Source organism: Salmo salar, chromosome 24 (genome assembly GCF_965601325.2).
Source record: "Salmo salar chromosome 24, fSalSal1, whole genome shotgun sequence".
NCBI lineage: Eukaryota > Metazoa > Chordata > Actinopteri > Salmoniformes > Salmonidae > Salmo > Salmo salar.
The window spans coordinates 34,722,608-34,741,908 of record NC_138314.1 but is presented as its reverse complement, the minus strand read 5'-3'; the positions used below and the strand labels follow the sequence as shown (position 1 = coordinate 34,741,908).

The 19,301-nt window shown below is 41.2% G+C and overlaps 1 protein-coding gene across 3 annotated transcripts in view; it reads right to left on the bottom strand.

Moving 5' to 3' along the window:
- The window catches only part of LOC106585765 (EGF-like repeat and discoidin I-like domain-containing protein 3), a 213,270-nt gene that overhangs the window by 151,240 nt on the left and 42,729 nt on the right, over positions 1-19,301 (bottom strand). The window lies entirely within an intron of this gene.

Genomic DNA, 19,301 nt, shown 5'->3' with positions numbered 1-19,301 from the left:
CTCCATTTGAATCAGCTGTGCAAAAACCAAAATGTGCACCCAGGGGGCCCCTGGACCGAGTTTGGGAAACCCTGCGTTAGAGGACTGAGTTACATTGAGGACAGTGGATATGGAGCCTGACTAACAGAAATGACTGCCAACCCAATAAACCCACAAGGGACAGTGTACATATCTATGTATTGGGATACATAATTGAGCCACAACTCTAGAGCATGCCAGCTTGTAGTCCTAAAAAACAGAAATGAGTTACCTCTGGTTAGTTCAGCCATTCCCTTTCCTTTCCTTTGTAAAACACTTTTTTTTGCTTACGGCACCTGGTATTCCCAGGTGGTCTCCCATCCCAGTACTAACCAGGCCCGACCCTGAACAGGCATGATCAGGGTGGTATGGCCACATGCGTATTTTTCTTTTTTTTTTACCCTGTTTTCTCCCTGAATTAGGTCCCTTGGCTCATCTCTGCAACTTCTTAATGGGCTCGGGAGAGGCAAAGGTCGAGTCGTGCATCCTTCAAAACACTACCCGCCTGGCCGTCTACTTCATATCACACTGCTCACTTAAGCCGGATGTTAGCCACAACAATGTGTCGGAGGAAACACAGATCAACTGACGACCTGGGTCAGCTTGCAGGCGCCCGGCACTGTCTCAAGGAGTCGCTATAGCACGATGAGCCAAGGAAAGCCCCACCGGCCAAACCCTCCCCTACCCCGGACAGCACTAGGCCAATTTCGCGCCGTCCTATGGGGGTCCCAGTGACGGCCGGTTGTGGCACAGCCTGGGATCAAACCCCAGGCTGTAGTGACGCCTTAGCACTGCGGGGCCGTGCTCTTGACTGCTGTGCCACACAGGACCAGCCATTCCTATGGGGGAAATTAATGAGGAAAGAACGACGTTTGGGGATAAACACAGAAAATAAGGTCTGAGGATAAGACAGGTTTAGGATATTAAGATCACTTTATTGGTCAATTGCACACAAGATCCAACCAAATTTGGACTTGTTCTTTTAACCCAGCCCCTTGAAAGACACACATAGTTTTTTTTGAAGAGCTGCAGGGGGCTGCCACACCGGGGACCATTGTTGTGGGGGTTAAGTGCCTTGCTCAAGGGCACACTGGCAGGCAATACAGTGGGGGAAAAAAGTATTTGATCCCCTGCTGATTTTGTACGTTTGCCCACTTACAAAGAAATGATCAGTCTATAATTTTAATAGTAGGTTTATTTGAACAGTGAGAGACAGAATAACAATTAAAAAAAATCAAGATAAACGCATATCAAAAATGTTATAAAATGATTTGCATTTTAATGAGGGAAATAAGTATTTGACCCCACTGCAAAACATGACTTAGTACTTAGTACAAAACCCTTGTTGGCAATCACAGAGGTCAGACGTTTCTTGTAGTTGGCCAACAGGTTTGCACACATCTCAGGAGGGATTTTGTCCCACTCCTCTTTGCAGATCTTCTCCAAGTCATTAAGGTTTCGAGGCTGACGTTTGGCAACTCGAACCTTCAGCTCCCTCCACAGATTTTCTATGGGATTAAGGTCTGGAGACTGGCTAGGCCACTCCAGGACCTTAATGTGCTTCTTCTTGAGCCACTCCTTTGTTGCCTTGGCCGTGTGTTTTGGGTCATTGTCATGCTGGAATACCCATCCACGACCCATTTTCAATGTCCTGGCTGAGGGAAGGAGGTTCTCACCCAAGATTTGACGGTACATGGCGCCGTCCATCGTCCCTTTGATGCGGTGAAGTTGTCCTGTCCCCTTAGCAGAAAAACACCCAAAAGCATAATGTTTCCACCTCCATGTTTGATGGTGGAGATGGTGTTCTTGGGGTCATAGGCAGCATTCTTCCTCCTCCAAACACGGCAAGTTGAGTTGATGTCAAAGAGCTCCATTTTGGTCTCATCTGACAACAACACTTTCACCAGTTGTCCTCTGAGTCATTCAGATGTTCATTGGCAAACTTCAGACGGGCATGTATATGTATTCTTGAGCAGGGGGACCTTGCGGGCGCTGCAGAATTTCAGTTCTTCACGGTGTAGTGTGTTACCAATTGTTTTCTTGGTGACTATGGTCCCAGCTGCCTTGAGATCATTGACAAGATCCTCCCGTGTAGTTCTGGGCTGATTCCTCACCGTTCTCATGATCATTGCAACTCCACGAGGTGAGATCTTGCATGGAGCCCCAGGCCGAGGGAGATTGACAGTTCTTTTGTGTTTCTTCCATTTGCGAATAATCACACCAAATGTTGTGACCTTCTCACCAAGCTGCTTGGCGATGGTCTTGTAGCCCATTCCAGCCTTGTGTAGGTCTACAATCTTGTCCCTGACATCCTTGGAGAGCTCTTTTGTCTTGGCCATGGTGGAGAGTTTGGAATCTGATTGATTGATTGCTTCTGTGGACAGGTGTCTTTTTTACAGGTAACAAGCTGCGGTTAGGAACACTCCCTTTAAGAGTGTGCTCCTAATCTCAGCTCGTTACCTGTATAAAAGACACCTGGGAGCCAGAAATCTTTCTGATTGAGAGGGGGTCAAATACTTATTTCCCTCATTAAAATGCAAATCAATTTATAACATTTCTGACATGCGTTTTTCTGGATATTTTTGTTGTTATTCTGTCTCTCACTGTTCAAATAAACCTACTATTAAAATTATAGACTGATCCTTTCTTTGTCAGTGGGCAAATGTACAAAATCAGCAAGGGACCAAATACTTGTTTCCCCCACTGTAGCATCTAGGATTTGATACCAGCAACCCTCAGATTGCCAGCTCTGTTCCTGCCATATTTTCCCCGTCGGCCCTGGGATTCGAATTGGTAACCCCCTGGTTGCTGGCTCGCATCTCTAACCGCTAGGCTACCTGCCCCCCATGTCTTATACGTTTTGTTCTATGAGATAATATCAGTCAGTTAACATGACATTTATGAATTATGAAGCCTTTATGTGTTTAAATGTGCTTGTTTTGATTGCATAAATGCTTCAAAATTTACACAAAGTTAGATGATGAAGATTACTTCATAGAAAAAAAATTATAAGATCTCCTAAGCCTGTGTTTACCACAGACCTTATTTTCGGCATTTATCCAAAAACCCTACAAAAACAAAATGTATTTCCCCATAGACTTTTTGGCCAACGAGACATGTGGCAGAGTTAGTGTCTACAAAAAGATGACATTACTATTGCTCTTTATTGGTGACTATCGCCTTTTCTAGTGTGTTTTACACAACAATGGGAAAACATGTATGGTTTGAAAAGGCCAACAAAGTACAGTAAAGATATACATACATGTTTTATAGATTATGCAATCAAAAGTAATTTGTAACACACTGTGAACCCTCAGTCCTTTAAATTGTGTGTATTTGCCACTTGCATGCATTCATGGGTGGTAAATTAGGAAGTTCCAATTCAGAGCCTCTGCTCTAAATGTATACTTGGTGAGATGGCAGAGGGCTCTAACGTTGGCCTGATTATGTCACTTCCTTTTATTTGACACTGCTTCTTCAGCCCACCCTTCCCAGTGCTCTCTGATAGCAACTGGCATGGGTCCACATTAAGGGACAGTAGCCTTCTCAGCAGGACACATCCTGGGATGCTTTTAGCAAGTCCTTTCCTCTTTACCTTTCTATCTGTACATGTCCTTGCACCCTGCCATGACGAAATGGATCAGACACATTGACATTTGACAATGACAGACGAATGCACTTGCAAAGTCAGAAAGTATAAAAGGCACATCAAAGACGTAAGACGGAACTGCCTAAGACTCCGGCATGTCAAATATATCTCCCAGGGAGGTCAAAACAAAATACACCATTCAAGACGTTGACAGAAGAGGAAGAGAAGGAAAGACTAGTCAGACCATGGAAATGTCACAAGAGTGGCAGAGGGGACCTTGGAAGAAAGTACTTCCTGTTCTGACCATGTGAGCCAATCAAACCTAATTAGGCCTGAGCCAATCAGACGAAGACTGCTCCAGGAGAAGAGTCGCCCCAACGGGGTGGTCAACAAAAGTTTGCTGGCATAAGTCTCTCCATAATACAGTCAGGCATTGACTGATTCACTTATTATTGGCAATACATAGGCCCTTATCACACATTGGACATTCTGTGAATCTAGAAAAGTCATGAATGCCCAGCTCGTAATGGAATGAAAGAAAGCCTGTGCTTCATTCCATAAAGAGTTTTGTTAACCAGTCAGGCTCATATGACTACATCGAGGTCTGTCAAGCACATTTCTCAAAAGGAAGAAAGTACGGGAGGAAAAGCTACAACAAAGAGATGCATAGAGGAAGTTAAAAGGTCATGGTGTTTTCCTTTTCCTTTCATCCAATATATACAGGGAATGTGATCCCATACAAGGTTACCCCAATAGAGATCTTAATATTCACAGAAAAAGCCCCAGCTGACTCCTCTTACACACCTCTGTGCAGAACACAAACACGGCTTCTTTCCTAACAGTTAATTAATAATAATAATGTCATAATAATTCATTAATAATAATGTCAGCACTGCTTCTGACACGTCAGGCATTGTAAATAAAGCAGCACATAATTATGTGTGAAAGAGTGACCTGTTCAACATCAGTAACATGATTTAAATAGTGTATTAGACTGAATGGAGATCATACTGCCATTAAGTGGTCAAATCTGCAATAAGGCCAAATTAGCATTAGTGCGTATAAGGTATTACTCACACACTTTAACTAGTAAGAGGACGAAAATGCTGTGCCAAGCTTTTCACTTCAGCTTCATAGTACCTTTTTTCAAACATCACAGTGGAATCATAGAGATGATTCTATGCAGATTGAAAGAGAATGAAATTGGCTACTTTAGGAGCAACATTATGCATACTGTAAAGAAGCTTGCACTGTGCAAGAACTCATGCTGAATGTACCGGAATTGTGAGGAGCTTTTAGCATGTCAATGTCTGAGTGGTCCAGCTCTAAGAGTAGAGCACAGAAATACAGCATAGCCATTATATAAAGTGCTATTTTGCACAGAAAGTCCAGTCTTGTGTTACATAATGGCCAACCAGTGCCCATTAAACCTGCAACTCCACCTCTGTTTACAAAAAGAACCGTAGATACAGTGCATTCGGAAAGTATTCAGACCCCTTCACTTTTTCCACATTTTGTTACGTTACAGAATTATTCTAAAATGGACTAAATACCTTTTCCCCCTCATCAATCTACACACAATACCCCGTAATCACATAGCAAAAACAGGATTATTATTTATTTTTTTCAAACGTATTAAAAATATAAAATATAAATAACTTATTTATATACTGTAAGTATTCAGACCCTTTGCTATGAGACTCGGAAATGAGCTTAGAAGCATCCTGTTTCCATTGATCATCCTTGAGATGTTTCTACAACTTGAATGGAATCCACCTGTTTTAAATTCAATTAGTTGGTCATGATTTGGAAAGTCATACACCTGTCTATATAAGGTCCCACAGTTGAAAGTGCATGTCAGAGCAGAAACCAAGCCATGACATTGAAGGACTTGTACGGTAGAGTAGCCAGACGAAAGCAGTAAAAGGGTACATGACAGCCCGCTTAAAGTTTGCCAAAAGGCACCTAAAGGATTCTCAGACCATGACAAACAAGATTCTCTGGTCTGATGAAACCAAGATTGAACTATTTGGCCTGAATGCTAAGCGTCTCGTCTGGAGGAAACCTGGCACCATCCCTACGGTGAAGCATGGTGGTGGCAGCATCATACTGTGGGGATGTTTTTCAGTGGCAGGGACTGGGAGACTAGTCAGGATCGAGGGAAAGATGAACGGAGCAAAGTACAGAGAGATCCTTGATGAAAACCTGCTCCAGAGCGCTCAGAGCCTCACACTGGAGAGAAGGCTGACCTTCTAACAGGACTATGACCATAAGCACACAGCCAAGACAACACAGGAGTGGCTTTGGGACAAGCCTCTGAATGTCCTTGAGTGGCCCAGCCAGAGCTCGGATTTGAACCCAATCAAACATCTCTGGAGAGACCTGAAAATAGCTGTGCAGTGATGCTCCCTATCCAACCTGACAGACCTTGAGAGGGTCTGCAGAGAAGAATAGAATAAACTCCCAAATACAGTTGTGCCAAGCTTGTAGCTTCATACCCAAGAAGACTCAAGGCTGTAATCGCTGCCAAAGGTGTTTCAACAAAGTACTGAGTAAAGGGTCTGAATACTTGAGTAAATGTGATATTTTAGTTTTTTGCTTTGTCATTCTGGGGTATTGCTGATGAGGGTGAAAAATGATTTCATCCATTTTAGAATAAGGCTGTAACGTAAAAAAATATGGAAAAAGTCAAGGGTTCTGAATACTTGCCGAATGCACAGTACATTATTAATGTATTACACAAGTTTATGGTGATTAATAAGGCCCTCACAAGCAAAATAATGAATGCTCCCTTACCACATATTAAAAATGCATATCAATTTCATCGTTAATTAAAACCAGTGGAGAGCAAACGGGTATTGCAGTAATTAAAAATAATGTGTATTTCTTATCTAATAAAGAGAAGAGATACTGTTACATTCCCCAGTTTCTGTGTTGTTGTGGGTTTGTATGTGTGTGTATTTCAGGAAATGGCTTCCTGGATTCCTAAGCAGCTGATTAGTCGACCCCATCGCTGATTGGAGCTCTGACCCCTCCCTCTTGTCAGGGGATACAGCTGTCTCTTCAATTACCAACTCCTACTCCAGCTTGATAAAAGCCAGTGTTCCTTCGTCAGGGAGGAGAGCTTCTTTTTATGTCCTTTGTTGGTTGTTGTGGCGGTCAGTAAAAGTTTTGTTGATATTATTTTGTAGCCGCTCCTTCAGAGGTCTGTGTATGCGAATAGAACTTAGTATTATTGGTTAATGAAATTGTTCACGTAAATTATTGGTAAATTATTCTGTTTCATTTGTTCCCAGGGGGGGAAGGGGAAAGCACCTTGGGAGCGTTTAGGCAAGAGGCCTGTGGGCATACATAACCCGTAGTATTTAATCTGTCTATGCACACTAGGTAAGAACTCTAGAGAGAGGATTCCTTAACTTTGACTTTCTTTGCTTTGGTTCCGTCCAGACCCGTTTCCCCATATTACCGTGTTTAGAAATAATAAAATCCTTTTAAACGGTATTTTTCTCTGCCTCTGTCGTCCTTCCCCGCACCTACGATCACATACTTTTTTCACTCCACGGGGAGTTGAGGTGTAGTGGGGTGTTGCATTCCCTCCTCCAAGAGGCGTACGTAACAGATACTGTATGTCCTGATGTTCGTAAAATTGCAGATCATTTCTGAAGCTGTCGGCAAATGCTATACAAATGTGTCACACTTCGTTTAATTAAGCACTGCTTCATATTACAACTTTAGCATTACAAAATAATTTTTCTTCCCAATTCTGTGATACATATACAGTACCAGTCAAAAGTTTGGACACACCTACTCATTCAAGAGTTTTTCTTTATTTTTACTATTTTCTACATTGAGAATAATAGTGAAGACGTCAAAACTATGAAATAACACATATGGAATCATGTAGTAACCAAAAAAGTGTTAAAAATATCCAAATATATTTTAGATTCTTCAAAGTAGCCACCCATTGCCTTGATGACAGATTAGCACACTTTTGGCATTCTCTCAACCAGCTTCACCTCGAATGCTTTTCCAATAGTCTTGAAGGAGTTCCCACATATGCTGAGCACTTGTTGGCTGCTTTTCTTTCACTCTGCGGTCCAACTCATTCCAAACCATCTCAATTGGGTTGAGGTTGGATGATTGTGGAGGCCAGGTCATCTGATGCAGCACTCCATCGCTCTCATTCTTGGTCAAATAGCCCTTACACAGCCTGAAGGTGTGTTGGGTAATTGTCCTGTTGAAAAACAAATAATAGTCCACTAAGCGCAAACCAGATGGGAAGGCGTATTGCTCCAGAATGGGATGACGTATTGCTGCAGAATTCAAGTGTCCCTTGAATTCTAAATAAATCACTGACAGTGTCACCAGCAAAGCACTCCCACACATTCACACCTCCTCCTTCATGATTCACGGTGTGAACCACACATGCGGAGATCATCCGTTCACCTACTCTGCATCTCAAAAAGACATGGCAGTTGGAACCAAAAATCTAAAATTTGGACTCATCAGACCAAAGGACAGATTTCCACCGGTCTAATGTCCATTGCTCTTGTTTCTTGACCCAAACAAGTCTCTTATTATTATTGGTGTCTGTTAGTAGTGGTTTCTTTGCAGCAATTCGACCATGAAGGCCTGTTTCATGCAATCTCCTCTAAACAGTTGATGTTGAGATGTTGATGATGTTGAGATGTGTCTGTTACTCAGTGAAGCACTTATTTGGTCTGCAATTTCTGAGGCTGGTAACTTTAATGAACGTATCCTCTGCAGCAGAGGTACTCTGGGTCTTCCTTTGCTGTGGCAGTCCTCATGAGAGCCAGTTTCATCACAGCGCTTGATGGTTTTTGCGACTGCACTTGAAGAAACTTTCAAAGTTCATGAAATGTTCCGGATTGACTGACCTTCATGTCTTAAAGTAATGATGGACTGTCGTTTCTCTTTGCTTATTTGAGCTGTTCTTGCCATAATATGGAATGGTTATTTTACCAAATAAGGCTATCTTCTGTATACCACCCCTACCTTGTCACAACACAACAGATTGGCTAAAAGAAATTTCACAAACTTACTTTTAACAAGGCACATCTATTAATTGAAATGTATTCCAGGTGACTACCTCATGAAGCTGGTTGAGAGAAGAGTGTGCAAAGCTGTCATGAAGGCAAAGTGATGCTGCTTTGAAGAATCTCAAATATAATGTTTTGATTTGTTTAACCTCTTACGTCTAGACGTTCCGCTAGATGTATCCAATGATAGGTGTGGCGCGAATTACAAATTCCTCAAAAATACAAAAACTTCAATTTTTCAAACATATGACTATTTCACAGCATTTTAAAGATAAGACTCTCCTTTATCTAACCACACTGTCCGATTTCAAAAAGGCTTTACAACGAAAGCAAAACATTAGATTATGTCAGCAGAGTACCAAGCCAGAAATAATCAGACACCCATTTTTCAAGCTAGCATATAATGTCACAAAAACCCAGAAGACAGCTAAATGCAGCACTAACCTTTGATGATCTTCATCAGATGACAACCCTAGGACATTATGTTAAACAATACATGCATGTTTTGTTCAATCAAGTTCATATTTATATCAAAAACCAGCTTTTTACAATATCAGGTTTACTATTATAAAAGTTTGATTACCTTTTGTTGTCTTCGTCAGAATGCACTCCCAGGACTGCTACTTCAATAACAAATGTTGGTTTGGTCCAAAATAATCCATCGTTATATCCGAATAGCGGCGTTTTGTTCGTGCGTCCCAGACACTATCTGAAATGGTAAATCAGGGTCGCACGCATGGCGCAATTCGTGACGACCCAAAAAATCTAAATATTCCATTACCGTACTTCGAAGCATGTCAACCGCTGTTTAAAATCCATTTTTATGCCATTTTTCTCGTAAAAAAAGCGATAATTTTCCGACCGGGAATCTCCTTTTAGCTAAACAGAGGAAAGTAAACAAAGCTTTCGGTCGACGCGGGCACGAGCGTGAGTCTCACAGTACTGTAACCAGCCACTACCCAAACGCGCTACTTTTTTTCAGCCAGAGCCTGCAAAGCCACGATTCAGCTTTTTACCGCCTTCTGAGACCCTATGGCAGCCGTAGGAAGTGTCACGGGACAGCTAAGATCCTCACTCTTCAATAAACAGAGACAAGAAGAACGACACCTTGTCAGACAGGCCACTTCCTGCCTGAAACCTTGTCAGGTTTTTGCCTGCCAAATGAGTTCTGTTATACTCACAGACACCATTCAAACAGTTTTAGAAACTTTAGGGTGTTTTATATCCATATGTAATAAGTATATGCATATTCTAGTTACTGGGTAGGAGTGGTAACCAGATTAAATCGGGTACGTTTTTTATCCAGCCGTGAAAATACTGCCCCCTAGCCATAACAGGTTAACACTTTTTTGGTTACTACATGATTCCATATGTGTTATTTCACAGTTGTGATGTCTTCACTATTATTCTACAATGTAGAAAATAGTAAAAATAAAGAAAAACCCTGAAATGAGTAAGTTTATCCAAACTTTTGACTGGTACTGTACATTTTTACCGTTTTTATTTCACTCTGGGGTCAAACATGCACATTTAGTTTTTTACAAGTACAGGATTCTTTCCACATGGATATATTCACACAACTAAAGCTTGTAACACCTGACCCTATCAAACAGCAAACATTGGCTGATTACTGTGTGGTTTGCCATGACTGGTGTTAGGGAACATATTCAAATGAAGGCTGTGTTTCCTGGATGTAGGTTGTGATGCCGGGATGAAGGCTGTGTTGCCTGGATGAAGGCTGTTGCCTGGATGTCAGGCAGCCTTTCAGCTAATATGACTGGTGAGAGAGGTTCCATTGAGTTCACACTCACATACCCCCTCTATAACCCTGGTATTACATGTTGACTTGATGGCAGTGGCACCTTGTAACAAGGTCAGATTTTTGTATGAGTTCTTAACATGGTAATTCACAGGTGACTTTCAAACCTGTAATTACAAAACATTAGTTACTTAGTGAAACAAGAAAGTATAATAGCGCCAGTAATTTTTTCATTTTGTGTACTGTCGATGTGTGTACTGTCTGTGTGTGTGTGTACGCGTGCTTGTGTTTGTGCTTTCCTGCGTGTGTGTACACATTTGTGAGTAACTGAAAAAACATAACATGATAGTACATGTGTTTTGCCTTGCATATTGTATTTAAACACTTTCATTCACATGCTCAAATGGGCACGTGATATGGAATGTCCCATGAAGAAAATCAACTTTGCTATGAAATAAACAGAGGCATTACTTTTAAAAGATCAAAAAACATTTCAGAAACTTGAAAAGATCCAGATTAGGTTATTAATCTGTATACTTGAATAACAAAGAAGAAAATTCTACCATAACACCATAGCAACACACGATTCTGACCTCATTGTAACCATCTAAAACAGAGGAAATTATTAAGAAGAGACGCACAGGACATGACGTGAGCATGGAGATATGAATATGTCAGAGTTAGGGTCAAATCCATCTAAATTAATGGATTCAGGAATTCAGTCACATCTAACAATTTCATATCCAATTAAAACTGACTGAGAGTGAAATGGAATTGACCCCTACTTTTATTTTTATTTTTTTCGGGGTTAGATCAGCTTTTAAATTGCAGAAAGATTGTAGCTTCCATCAATGTAATTGTCTGCATCACTTCCAAACCCCCATATTGTCACGACTTGCGCTGAAGTCGGACCCTCTCCTAGTTCGGGCGGCGTTCGGCGGTCGACGTCACCGGCCTTCTAGCCATCGCCGATCCACTTTTCATTTTCCATTTGTTTTGTCTTTGTCTTACATACCTGGTTTCAATCCCCCAATTACTTGTTCATTATATAACCCTCTGTTCCCCCATGTTTTTTTGTGAGTGATTGTTTGTATGTTATACGGTCCGTTATGTGGGCTTGCTTTATTGTATTGTATTTGTCTATTTTGAGTAAATTACGTTTATTTACTCATATATGCTGTCCTGCGCCTGACTCCTCTACACAAACTACACACAGACCATATTACACATATACTGCTCAAAAAAATAAAGGGAACACTTAAACAACACATCCTAGATCTGAATTAAAGAAATCATCTTATTAAATACTTTTTTCTTTACATAGTTGAATGTGCTGACAACAAAATCACACAAAAATAATCAATGGAAATCCAATTTATCAACCCATGGAGGTCTGGATTTGGAGTCACACTCAAAATTAAAGTGGAAAACCACACTACAGGCTGATCCAACTTTGATGTAATGTCCTTAAAACAAGTCAAAATGAGGCTCAGTAGTGTGTGTGGCCTCCACGTGCCTGTATGACCTCCCTACAACGCCTGGGCATGCTCCTGATGAGGTGGCGGATGGTCTCCTGAGGGATCTCCTCCCAGACCTGGACTAAAGCATCCGCCAACTCCTGGACAGTCTGTGGTGCAACGTGGCGTTGGTGGATGGAGCGAGACATGATGTCCCAGATGTGCTCAATTGGATTCAGTTCTGGGGAACGGGCGGGCCAGTCCATAGCATCAATGCCTTCCTCTTGCAGGAACTGCTGACACACTCCAGCCACATGAGGTCTAGCATTGTCTTGCATTAGGAGGAACCCAGGGCCAACCGCACCAGCATATGGTCTCACAAGGGGTCTGAGGATCTCATCTCGGTACCTAATGGCAGTCAGGCTACCTCTGGCGAGCACATGGAGGGCTGTGCGGCCCCCCAAAGAAATGCCACCCCACACTATGACTGACCCACCACCAAACCGGTCATGCTGGAGGATGTTGCAGGCAGCAGAACGTTCTCCACGGCGTCTCCAGACTGTCACGTCTGTCACATGTGCTCAGTGTGAACCTGCTTTCATCTGTGAAGAGCACAGGGCGCTAGTGGCGAATTTGCCAATCTTGGTGTTCTCTGGCAAATGCCAAACGTCCTGCACGGTGTTGGGCTGTAAACACAACCCCCATCTGTGGGCGTCGGGCCCTCATACCACCCTCATGGAGTCTGTTTCTGACCGTTTGAGCAGACACATGCACATTTGTGGCCTGCTGTAGGTCATTTTGCAGGGCTCTGGCAGTGCTCCTCCTGCTCCTCCTTGCACAAAGGCGGAGGTAGAGGTCCTGCTGCTGGGTTGTTGTCCTCCTACGGCCTCCTCCACGTCTCCTGATGTACTGGCCTGTCTCCTGGTAGCGCCTCCATGCTCTGGACACTACGCTGACAGACACAGCAAACCTTCTTGCCACAGCTCGCATTGATGTGCCATCCTGGATGAGCTGCATTACCTGAGCCACTTGTGTGGGTTGTAGACTCCGTCTCATGCTACCACTAGAGTGAAAGCACCCCCAGCATTCAAAAGTGACCAAAACATCAGCCAGGAAGCATAGGAACTGAGAAGTGGTCTGTGGTTACCACCTGCAGAACCACTCCTTTATTGGGGGTGTCTTGCTAATTGCCTATACTTTCCACCTGTTGTCTATTCCATTTGCACAACAGCATGTGAAATTTATTGTCAATCAGTGTTGCTTCCTAAGTGGACAGTTTGATTTCACAGAAGTGTGATTGACTTGGAGTTACATTGTGTTGTTTAAGTGTTCCCTTTATTTTTTTGAGCAGTGTATATATATATATATATATATCACATATATATATATATATACAGTTGAAGTCGTAAGTTTACATACACCTTAGCCAAATACATTTAAACTCAGTTTTTCACAATTCCTGACATTTATTCCAAGTAAAAATTCCCTGTTTTAGGTCAGTTAGGATCACCATTTTATTTTAAGAATGTGAAATGTCAGAATAATTGTAGAGAGAATGATTTATTTCAGCTTTTATTGCTTTCATTACATTCCCAGTGGGTCAGAAGTTTACATACACTCAATTAGCACTTGCTAGCATTGCCTTTAAATTGTTTAACTTGGGTCAAACGTTTCGGGTAGCCTTCCACAAGCTTCCCACAATAAGTTGGGTGAATTTTGGCCCATTCCTCCTGACAGAGCTGGTGTAACTGAGTCAGGTTTGAAAGGCCTCCTTGCTCACACACACTTTTTCAGTTCTGCCCACAGGTTTCTATAGGATTGAGGTCAGGGCTTTGTGATGGCCACTCCAGTCCTTAACCTATTAGGGCTAGGGGGCAGCATTTGCACGTCTGGATAAAAGAAATGTACCCGATTTAATCTGGTTACTAATCCTACCCAGTAACTAGAATATGCATATACTTATTATATATGGATAGAAAACACTCTAAAGTTTCTAAAACTGTTTGAATGGTGTCTGTGAGTATAACAGAACTCATTTGGCAGGCAAAACCCTGAGACATTTTCTGACAGGAAGTGGATACCTGATGTGTTGTATTGACTTTAAACCTATCCCATTGAAAAACACAGGGGCTGAGGAATATTTTGGCACTTCCTATTGCTTCCACTAGATGTCACCAGCCTTTACAAAGTGTTTTGAGTCTTCTGGAGGGAGATCTGACCGAACAAGAGCCATGGAACGATGATGTCCCATTAGACACCTGGCGCGCGAGTTCATGTTGGGTACCCTCGTTCCAATACGTTATAAAAGAGTATGCATTCGTCCACCTTGAATATTATTCATGTTCTGGTTAAAAAAGGCCCTAATGATTTATGCTATACAACGTTTGACATGTTTGAACGAACGTAAATATATTTTTTCCCCTCGTTCATGACGAGAAGTCCGGCTGGCTTAGATCATGTGCTAACAAGACGGAGATTTTTGGACATAAATGATGAGCTTTTTTGAACAAAACTACATTCGTTATGGACCTGTGATACCTGGAAGTGACATCTGATGAAGAGAATCAAAGGTAATGGATTATTTACATAGTATTTTCGATTTTAGATCTCCCCAACATGACGTCTAGTCTGTATCGCAACGCGTATTTTTCTGGGCGCAGTGCTCAGATTATTGCAAAGTGTGATTTCCCAGTAAGGTTATTTTTAAATCTGGCAAGTTGATTGCGTTCAAGAGATGTAAATCTATAATTCTTTAAATGACAATATAATATTTTACCAATGTTTTCTAATTTTAATTATTTAATTTGTGACGCTGACTTGACTGCCGGTTATTGGAGGGAAACCATTTCCTCAACATCAATGCCATAGTAAAACGCTGTTTTTGGATTTAAATATGAACTTGATAGAACTAAAAATGCATGCATTGTCTAACATAATGTCCTAGGAGTGTCATCTGATGGAGATTGTAAAAGGTTAGTGCATCATTTTAGCTGGTTTTATGGTTTTGGTGACCCTGTCTTTGACTTGACAAAACATTACACACAACTCTTGTAAATGTACTGTCCTAACATACTCTAAATTTATGCTTTCGCCGTAAAACCTTTTTGAAATCGTAAAACGTGGTTAGATTAAGGAGATGTTTATCTTTCAAATGGTGTAAAATAGTTGTATTTTTGAAAAATTTGAATTTTGACATTTATTTGGATTCAAATTTGCCGCTCTTGAAATGCACCTGCTGTTGATGGAGTGCACCACGGGTGGCACGCTAGCGTCCCACCTAGCCCATAGAGGTTAAGCCATTTTGCCACAACTTTGGAAGTATGCTTGGGGTCATTGTCCAGTTGGAAGACCCATTTGCGACCAAGCTTTAACTTCCTGACTGATGTCTTGAGATGTTGCTTCAATATATCCACATAATTTTCCTTCCTCATGATGCCATCTACTTTGTGAAGTGCAACAGTCCCTCCTGCAGCAAAGCACCCCCACAACCTGATGCTGCCACCCCTGTGCTTCACGGTTGGGATGGTGTACTTCGGCTTGTAAGCCTCCCCGTTTTTCCAACAAACATAACGATGGTCATTATGGCCAAACAGTTCTATTTTTGTTTCGTCAGACCAGAGGACATTTCTCCAAAAAGTATGATCTTTGTCCCCATGTGCAGTTGCAATCCGTAGTCTGAATTATAAGTGAAATAATCTGTCTGTAAACAAGTTTTGGAAAAATTACTTGTGTCATGCACAAAGTAGATGTCCTAATCAACTTGCCAAAACTATAGTTTGTTAACAAGACATGTGTGGAGTGGTTGAAAAACGAGTTTTAATGACTCCAACCTAAGTGTATGTAAACTTCCGACTTCAACTGTACATTCATACACTACCGTTCAAAAGTTTGGGGTCACTTAGAAATGTCCTAGTTTTCAAAAGAAAAGCACATTTTTTTGGTCCATTAAAATAACTTCAAATTGATCAGAAATACAGTGTAGACATTGTTAATGTTGTAAATTACTAGTAGCCGCAAAACACCAGTCTCAAAGTCAACAATGAAGAGGCGACTCCGGGATGCCGGCTTCTCGGTAGAGTTCCTCTGTCCAGAGTCTGTGTTCTTTTGCCCATCGTAATCTTTTCTTTTCATTGGCCAGTCTGAGATATGGCTTTTTCTTTGCATCTCTGCCTAGATGGCCAGTATCCCGGAGTTGCCTCTTCACTGTTAACGTTGAGACTTGTGTTTTGTGGGTACTATTTAATGAAGCTAGACACTCTAATATACTTGTCCTCTTGCTCAGTTGTGCACCGGGCCCTCCCACTCCTCTTTCTATTCTGTTTAGAGCCAGTTTGTGCTGTTCTGTGAAGGGAGTAGTACACATTGTTGTACAAGATCTTCGGTTTCTTGGCAATTCCTCGCATGGAATAGCCTTCATTTCTCAGAACAAGAATAGACTGATGAGTTTCAGAAGAAAGTTCTTTGTTTCTGGACATTTTGAGCCTGCAATCAAACCCACAAATGCTGAAGATCCAGATACTCAACTAGTCTAAAGAAGGCCAGTTTTATTGCTTCTTTAATCAGGACAATAGTTTTCAGCTGTGCTAACATTATTGCAAAAGGGTTTTCTAATGATCAATTAGCCTTTTAAAATGATAAACTTGGATTAGCTAGCACAACATGCCATTGGAACACAGGAGTGGTGGTTGCTGATAATGGGCCTCTGTACGCCTTTGTAGATATTCCATAAAACAATCTGCCGTTTCCAGCTACAATAATCATTTACAACATTAACAATGTCTACACAGTATTTCTGATCAATTTGATGTTATTTTAATGGACAAATAAATGTGCTTTTCTTTCAAAAACAAGGCCATTTCTAGGTGACCCCAAACTTTTAACGGTAGTGTACATTTTATGGACACATTCTATTTTACAATAGTTCTATTTTGTTTGTTTTTGCTCCTGTCCTTCATCTACCCTCAACCTCTCCCATCTATTTCTGATGTCCATCTGGTTTGATTTCTATTTGCCATATCTTTCAAAATGTGCTCTTTCACAAAAGTTATTAACCTATATACGTTTTACGGGCACAGTATGTTTTACATTAGTTATCTTTTTGTTATTAGTTGTTATTAGTCCCAACCTTCAGCTCCATTCAACCCCTCCCATCTATCTCTTAACACCATCCATATTGGATTTCTATTTGCCATATATTTGTTCAACTGTGCTGTGATGTTTCACAACATTTCTGAACCTTTATTCTCACTGTTTCTACAGATTGTAAAATTGAATATATATTTTTGTTGCTAAAAGTATTATTACATTATTAATCGATTGACTATGACTTTTCAGGGTTAGCTCCAGGTAAATATTGCAAGTATTCAGCCATTCCTGGACCTGTGACCAAAAACAACCTACATATGTACAAATTACCTTATGATTCTGCCTCTTCGCAACAAAATCTACAGACCTGGGTAGGTTGGATCCCCCATGTAAATAACATTCTATAGGTTGCAAGAATTTTGTATAATAATTTAAATAAAAAATTCAAAGTTTTCAATCTGCCGTTGTTTTGCGTATCAATTCATAAACCATGTGCCATGGAATCGGTACGTCAAAAATCTCTTCCCAACTATTTTGCAAGCCCTACTTTACGTAGGCTCATCTTTCCAGACTATTGACACCTGGGAGATACCCAAAGTATTCCCATTACCAACCAGAAACACTAACAACCAGACAACATTGATAGAGACTTCTCAACTCTGGGATCTTCTGTATTTGACAAGTCTAAAACTGCAATAAATAATATTTCAGTTCCATTTAATACTTACAGAGCTTCTAAAAAGCTTCTTCTGTTACATTTCTTTTCCTCTTTCAAGGTAACTGGAAATTGCATGTGATTGCCAAACATGCTTTCTGAGGCAGCAGAAGATGCATTGGAGGGCTTTTATAATAAACCACTGTGCTGTTCCTAAAGGCATAGTTCCCCAAATGACAAAATCACACATTGTTTTCCTTACTATGTAACCAGTCTATGGACAAGGTACGCCAGCAATCCATCCTGTTATACACCATATGCTAATAATAAGTACATCAAATAACATCAGCCAGCTGCTTGGGGAAGCATGAGGACAATATCACAGAAATGCTTATGGAGGCACACTAACCAGAGTTTTTTATTTTATTTATTTTTTATTTAACCTTTACTTAACTGGGCAAGTCAGTTAAGAACAAATTCTTATTTACAATGACAGCCTACACCGGCCAAACCCGGACGACGCTGGGCCAATCGTTAGCCGCCCTATGGGACTCCCAATCAAAGCCGGTTGTGATATAGCCTGGTACAGAGCTCATACAGGGATGGAATGTTTTCCACTCACTAACTACCCTGACTCATAGGGCTATTTTCAAGTAAGAAGAATGTGTAGAATGCTTATTGAGGCTTTTTTATAGAAGAGCATTCTCAAAAAAGGAAGAATCTAATTGAATAATCACTCCTACCATCTTCACTCGAATTATATACCACTCAATTATAGGCTTACTTCAATGAGTTTCATTCTTTCATTCATATTTGCGTGATCAAATATTGTGGACTTGGTTGGTTGTTTGGCAGTGTTCTGGACCAAAATGGTTTCGAGTTCTCAAACTTGGGGAATCTATGTTGTCGATCAATGGTAAACATTTGTTCCATGAAATTCTCTGTTGCAAGGGAGAACAACACAAGTCTCTGATTGGTTCAATGCCTGTTTACAGTCTGTGGAGTATAAGGCAAGGGATGTATGTTTGTTCAAAGAGAGAAAGGAACTAAAAGCATCACGTAAACATCATTGGTAAAAAGTTAAAAGAAAACTAAACAACAAAAAAGAGAGACACATGGAGATCAGTCAAGCAAAGTGATACTGACTGGGCTTGATCAATCAATCAATCAATCAATCAATGCAGCAGGAGCCACAGCAGTCACAGGGGTGTGTGTGTGTGTGTGTGTGTGTGTGTGTGTGTGTGTGTGTGTGTGTGTGTGTGTGTGTGTGTGTGTGTATGTGTGTGTGTGTGTGTGTGTGTGTGTGTGTGAGTATATGTGTGTGGGGGCTTGTGTGGTCTTGTGTGTGTGTGTATGTGTGAGTATATGTGTGTGTTAAGATTATATATTTTCCCTCGGGTCTGGGCCGGGTCCTGTTTGAATGACATTGGGTCTCGGGTCTATGTAACTACAACTGAGTGGACCTGAATAGACCCGACCACGACTCTGCATAGCCTAAAGCATATTTATTTTACACTAATAAAGTGAATTGATTGACTTATAGAAGGCTTGGCCAACATGTAAATACCTATTCATTAACCAGATGGGCAACTTGGCTGATAAACATATTATTTTGGTCACTTGGGTTTAACCTGGTCGGGTCTAGGTCTGGTTGTCGTCGGGTCAGAGAAGACCTCTA